A 6,995-nucleotide genomic window follows, 5' to 3' on the forward strand; every position below is an offset into this window, starting at 1 on the left:
ACTTTTTGTAGAAAGGGGGTCTTGCTATGTTGCCCAGGCTGGTTTTAAACTCCTGGCTTTAAGTAATCCTCCTGCCTTGCCCTCCCAAAGTGCTGGGATTACAGACATAAGCCACTGCACCTGGCCCCTCAGTCTTTAAGTTTTATTCTTCATCTTGCTTTGATACATTCTCTGGTGAAGGAGAAAGTCTCTTGCCTGCAGGGTGGGAAGGACACAAAGTATGAACCAGTATGAACTGAAAGTCAAGTACCAAAGTCAGTTTCACTAACTCACTTTGGATTAGTGAGCCAAAATGGTAAAATTTTGTTTTGTTTTGTTTTTTTGACAGAGTCTTGCTCTGTTACCCAGGCTGGAGTGCAGCAGCGCAATCTTGGCTCACTGCAACCTCTGCCTCCTGGGTTCAAGCGATTCTCCTGCCTCAGCCTTCTGAGTAGCTGGGATTACAGGTGTGTGCCACCATGCCCAGCTAATTTTTGTATTTTTAATAGAGCTAGGGTTTCATCATGTTGGTCAAGCTGGTCTCGAACTCCTGACCTTGTGATCCACCCGCCCCAACCTCCCAAAGTGCTGGGATTACAGGCATGAGCCACCGTGCCCAACCAGTAAAATATTTTTTATTATTCATTGATTTAATTTCCTTCATGCAGAGATTTTAATAATACCAGTAGTTTAAGAAGTAATTTTATGTAGGATTTAAGATTACACAGTTTTGATAATATCTTTATTAACATAATGATCTTTACAGGAAACTTTTTTTCTAAATGAAGACTACATCGTTTAAATCCTTATTTTATGTTAAGGGGAACTTGTGATTAGTGTTGATATTTTATAGAGGTTTTCTGTGATTTTCTCTGGGAGCACTTAAGCAGTGAATAAAATATCATTTGTTTCTATGCTTGTCTTGTAGAGGGTGTTTTGGCTGACTTCAAGGCTGAATTATTTTCTCTGAAATAATTTTACAGGAAAAAGACCGGCAATTTGCTGGTAACTTTTGTTACAAATAACCACATAGTCAAGACCTAATAACAAATTGATTATACAATGGGGTAACAAGAATGTGAGATAATGATACTTGTTATGAAATAACTTAAAACAATTTCTCTCTGCTTTGGAGACTCATACTGCTGAAGACTGACTTCAGTGTTTTCAAGAAATGATTTAAAAAAAGAAAATAAAAAAAAGCTGTTAGGTTGATTTGTTTTCTTTCAAACAGTCTTAATAGCTTCAATTTCTGGAACTTACTTCTTGAAGACAGTAACATTGCACTTGATAATATTTTGCTCATTCATCTCCAGAATGTTTGTTCAGTTGAGAAATGAAAATGGGTCTCAATATAGTACATAGAGTGATTTCTTCTAAATGGCACTAAACTGTTTCTGGCCTAGGGAAGTATTAGTTCAGGGTCCTGTATAAGTTGATGCTTACTCTGACACATGGATGCAATAATCCAGCCGAATTTGCAAATTAGAAACTTTCTTATGGTTTAATTTTTCCCCAAACGTATGTTGTTGGTTTTCTGTGACAGGAAATGGGAAATATGCAAAGGCACAAACACTATTCTGCATTAGGGGGCTAATATTTTCCCATGCTTTTGATGAAAGTTGCTTTTCTTTACATACAGTGTGCTCTAGTGTGCGGATACATTGGTATTATGTGTTCAATAACACAGAAAATCTTTTATTTAAATGATTAGAATATAAATCCTGTTTTTCAGATCTGATTTCTTGACATTTGGGGGGAACACTAGCATGTCTGTTGCTTTTGTTTTAGGAATAAAAGTAAACTCCGTAGGGAGTTCACCAAAATCCTCACCCTTTACAAACTAAGAGGAACAAATTGTTGCTTCATTCACATTTTGGTCTTCCTGTGGTATGGTATCTCCCTTCAGTCTATTGTTTGTTTTGCTTTATCTTTGACTCCAACAGAGATCAAAATACATTTTTTTTGGAATTATAGTTTGGCAATATGCTGGCAAATGGGAAAACACATAAAGCAAATTTTTTTCCACAATGCTTTTAATATTGAGACAGATTTTTATCCAACAGAGCCGACAGAATGTAACATGAGTGCACCAGCAGCCCAGAGCTGTAAACACAGCTTCCTGATGACATATCCCTAGGGGGACAGATCATACAGTTTCTATATTATTCAGCTTGTTATTCGACTGGCACAGAACTGATTTTTGCTTCAGAAAAATGTTTCTTTTCTGAAACTCCAGCTGTCCCTCATTCATAAAGCGGTGTTTTAATAAGGTGGTTGTTTAGTATGAAACAATGATAGCGCTAATAATGAATCACTAACAATACAGCACACTTCTTATCATGGATGGTCTACTTTATGCCAAACAGCTGGAGGAAACGTGGGGGAAAATGCAATCAAGCATTTAAATATCATAGCTGGATGTTTCCAAACATCAGTATCCAGATGCTTAGCTTTGTGGAGGTAATATGTTTGATTGCCTGCTTTTTAAAATATTTTATCTGGATCTTTTGATGTTCTGTAGGTGCAGTCATGTACTGTTCTTCATTTTCAGTATGCTGAATGATTTTTCTGATCATGGATCATCAGAAAAACAGTAATGCTGGAGACTAGCTGAGACTAGGCTTGGCAGGAATTGTGTGAGCTGAAGAAGAGGATGACATGAGACTTGGACTGTGGTTAAATGGGTCCCTCTCCTGGCTAATACATATGGAAGCAGGCACCTTTTAAAGACATCAGCTGAAGCAGATTCAGTTTTCAGTTAAGGGATATATAACAATTATGATGTCTGGTGGAAGAACCAGATTCTCTTGTCTGCCCTGAGACCCAGAGGCTGAATAACCAGGAACTTCCAGAGATATTCGGTTCTCAGAAAGAAAGCAAGCTCTCCAATATGCCATTGAGGATACTGGCTTAAAAGAAGTCTGTTCTTACCAGGCCAAAGTAGAGCTCTTCTCTTCCTCAGACAGACGCCTCATTAGGCAAAATTAAAAATCTAGGAAAATAGAATACTTTTTCTTTTTAGGATCTCAGAGTACCCCGCTCAAATGAACTCATGCTTCCCAGTACACTTCTCCAATACCAGTTACTGGTACTTATAATGAGAGTCATTGCCAAATGCTTCACTAAATGAAAACCCCTGAAAATTAATTATCTCATCAAAGATGGCTCACTTTCAGAACCGGATTCATACATCCTGGCACTAAAATAAATGCCAACTCCCTCCTAAGAATGAAAGGAAAAATAGTCACTTACTGACATGTCCCTGCGGGAATCAATAACATTACAGATCATAGAGGAGACAAGAATAGCCTGGGCATATTAATAACTCGGCCGACTCACTGATTTGAGATGACTAGTTAAATAGCATTCTGCACTGATGAGGACTCCATGGCACGAGGAACAATGTCATCATTAACATGTGAGACTGTTTAGCATTTTGAACACTTCACTCATAAAGAGAACTTAACACAGGACTATTTATTGGGCTTTAGACAGATGGTTTAATGTTTTTTTAGCCTTCAGCCTATCAGACCACCCGTGGTTTCCTTCAGCCAAGGGCTTTTAAAAAATAATTGGTCTATAGCAATTTTCTAACAAGTCTGACTGCAATATATTTTTCTAAACCTTTTTTTTAACCCTTAACTATCCCTTACAGTGGTTTGTGGTTGACAGACTTCTCTGTCTGACACTGATTCCTCACATATAAGTAATTACTGACATAAAAGATGAAGGGGCTGAAATTTCATCATTAATGGTTTCTTTGCTATAGAAAAAGCTATTTAGAAATGATTATTTTGGAAAACAGTTCTTCCCTAATTAGACATTGCCTGACACTCTAGAAGATATTTCCCAAAAATCTTTCAATACAGGAAATGACAACCCAACATAGATGGGTAACTGTGGGTGGCAAAGGATGCATTGCTCTAAGCATGTATGTGTTCATCTTAAAATGGTAAAGAGGGTCAAATGTGCCTCTGTGTGGGGAATATGTGAGTGTGCTTAGGAAGGAATAAAGTGGCTGTGGATCCCTGCTCTTACTGTCAAAGTGAGAGACCAGTACAATGGAAAAGCAAGCAGGACGTGTTTTTATAGTGCAGACATCTTAATAACTACCTGCACCACCCTGGCCACTGGTCAGCTCTTCAGGTCCTTCTATGGGTCCTTTTAGTGAAACAGCATGGCCCAGAGGCCCAGAGACTGTGGACTGGCCCAAATGGATGCTTATTTGCATATTCTTCTGTATGTAGCTTCCCCGGTAGGGTTATGAAGAGGCATTGGGGCAGAGAAAAGCAAGTATACAGCAGAGAGGACTTAGTGATAAGATGTTCTAAGGGGAAAAGAGTCTTCTGACTGCGCACTCGAGAGGGCTTGAGAAGCCTGAAAGTCTTAGTGCAGAGCTCGCGATTGGCTTTTCTCTTTGAGGAATAAATGTCTCGCAGGAGGCTCAGATTTCCTGCTGACACTTCATGCAGGGTTGGATTGGAGTCCTTGCTGATTCTGTGGCTGCTGCTAGTGTCAGGATTTTGCACCGATACTGTCAATTTCTTCACCTGTGAGGAAGACGCCCCTGGTACCAGCATCGGTGTTTTGTTTGATCACGTCCAGTCTAATTCCAAGCGCGAGGTGCCAAGTCAGTTTCAGCTGATTAAATAATTCGACAGCTCTCTGCTCCGGGTGCGCGAGGGCTACGGGCAGCTGACTGTCGGGGACGCCGGCCTGGACCGCGAGCGGCTGTGTGGCTAGGCCCCACAGTGCGTGCTGGCCTTCGATGTGGTCAGCTTCTTGCAGGAACAGTTCCGGCTGGTGCACGTGGAGGTGGAGGTGAGGAACGTCAACGACCATGCGCCGCGCTTTCCCAGGGTCCAGATCCCGGTGGAGATGTCCGAGGGTGCGGCTGTGGGCACGCGCATCCCCTCGGAGGTGCCGGTGGACTAGGACGTGGGCGCCAGTGGGCTGCAGAGCGTGCGCCTGGCCGAGACGCACAGCCCCGTCCGCGTGGAGCTGCAGAAGCGCACGGACGGCGCTCAGTGTGTGGACCTGGTGCTGCTGCAGGAGCTGGACCGCGAAAGCCAGGCCGCCTACAGCCTAGAGCTGGTGGCCCTGGACGGCGGCCGCCCGCTGCTCTCCGCCACGGCCGTCTTCAGTGTGTGCATCCTGGGCGCCAATGACCACAGCCCGGCCTTCCCGCAGGGCACCGTGGCCGAAGTGGAGCTGGCGGAGGCGCGCCGGTGGGCTCCCTGCTTCTCGACCTGGACGCGGCCGACCTCGAAGAGGGCCTTAACGGCGAAGTGGTGTTCGCTTTTGGCGCCCGCACCCAGCCAGAGGCGCGCCGCCTCTTTCAGCTGGACCAGCGGTTGGCCCGCCTCACCCTAGCCGGGCCCGTGGATTACCAGCGTCAGGATACCTACGAGCTGCACTTGCCGGCGCAGGGCCGCGCTGCCGCCTGCAAGGTCATCGTGCGCATCCGCGACGTCAATGTCAACGCACCCGACATCGCTATCACCCCGCTGGCCCCCCGGGCGCGCCGGCTGCCTCGCCCTTCGCCGCTGCCGCGGCCGCCGCTGCCCTCCAGGGAGCGGACGCTAGCTCGTCGGCGGGACCCGGGACGCCCAAGGCTGGCGCCACCTCGATGGTGCCGGAGGGGGCGGCGCGCGAGAGCCTGGTGGCCCTGGTCAGCACCTCCGACAGGAATTCGGGCGCCAACCGGCGGATGCGCTGCGCCCTCTACTGGCACGTGCACTGCCGGCTGCAGCCGGCCTGGTGGTGAACGCGGCGTCGCTGGACCGCGAGCGAATCGCCGAGTACAATCTGACGCTGGTGACCGAGGACCGCGGCGCGCCCCTGCTGTGCACCAGGAGGCCCTACACGGTGCGCGTGGGCTACGAGAAAGACAACGCGCCGCTCTTCACGCGGCCGGTCTATGAGGTGTAGGTGAGTGAGAATGCCCCGCCCAGCGCCTACCTGGCTACGGTGGCCGCCCGGGACCCGGACCTGGGCCGCAACGGCCAGGTCACCTACAGGCTGCTGGAGGCAGAGGTGGGCCGCGCCGGGGGCGGTATGTCCACTTAGGTCTCGGTGGACCCAAAACCAGGAACTGCGCGCTCGACGGCACTTTGGCTGCGAGGAGCTGGCGGAGATGCAGCTGCGGCTGGAGGCACTAGACGGCTGCTGTCAGGCGCTATGGGGCCTGGCCATAGTGCGGCTGCAGGCGGAGGACCAGAACTACCACGCGCCCCGCCTGGTGGCCCCACTGCTTCTCAGTGGCTCAGCCCAGCTGCCTCTGCCCGGGGATGCACCACTGGGCTACGTGCTGACCGTCTGCAGGCAAAAGACGCGGACGAGGGCGCCAACACCGAGCCGACGTACATAGTCCTCGGCAGCGACGGCGGCCCCGAGGTGCTGGCCCTGCACCCGGCTTCGGGCGCCACCCAGCGCAGAAGTGGTGCTGATGCCGCCGCCTCACGAGGGAGGGGAGCCACGCATCAGGCAGGGAATGGGAGGGCAGCTTGAATCCTCCCTGTTTTGGTCGGTGTTTTGGCCAGCGGCTGCGTCCTTCTGCTAGTGGCCATCATCACTGTGACTTGTTCTTGCCAAAGCAAGGCTAGGACGCTGGTGAAGAAGCTCCATGAGCACTCCCCAAGCAGATTTCAGGCAACGAGTGACCACGGTGGTCCACGTGTCAGAGCCATAGGGGCTGACTCTGGGGGCTTCCGCTCCGGGTTCTTCGCAGACACACGGCCATTTTCCATTTCCGGGGCCCAGGCGGTTGAGTCTGTGGAGGATTCCTAGTCTGAGGTCAGTGAGGTGTCTTGGAGCTCCTCTTGTCCGGAGAGGAGCAGGACTGCATGGGACCTGGTAGGGCACCGCTGCCCTTCTTAGTGTCCTCATTCACTTGGAGTAGATCTTCATGCTACTAGCCTTATGAAACTGCAGTGACTGATTTGGGACTTCAAATGGTTGATATTTCCGGGCTTGTTTATTTTTTTTTATTTGAAAAGAAAAGTTATCCACAG

General features: G+C 48.2%; 1 pseudogene; it reads left to right on the forward strand.

The window, feature by feature from the left end:
- Positions 1–4,410: 4,410 nt before the first annotated feature.
- LOC100424365 (protocadherin-8 pseudogene) lies at positions 4,411–6,633 on the forward strand (annotated as a pseudogene).
- The last annotated feature ends 362 nt before the right edge of the window (positions 6,634–6,995 follow it).

This window comes from Macaca mulatta, chromosome 17, assembly GCF_049350105.2.
Source record: "Macaca mulatta isolate MMU2019108-1 chromosome 17, T2T-MMU8v2.0, whole genome shotgun sequence".
Taxonomy (NCBI): Eukaryota; Metazoa; Chordata; class Mammalia; order Primates; family Cercopithecidae; genus Macaca; species Macaca mulatta.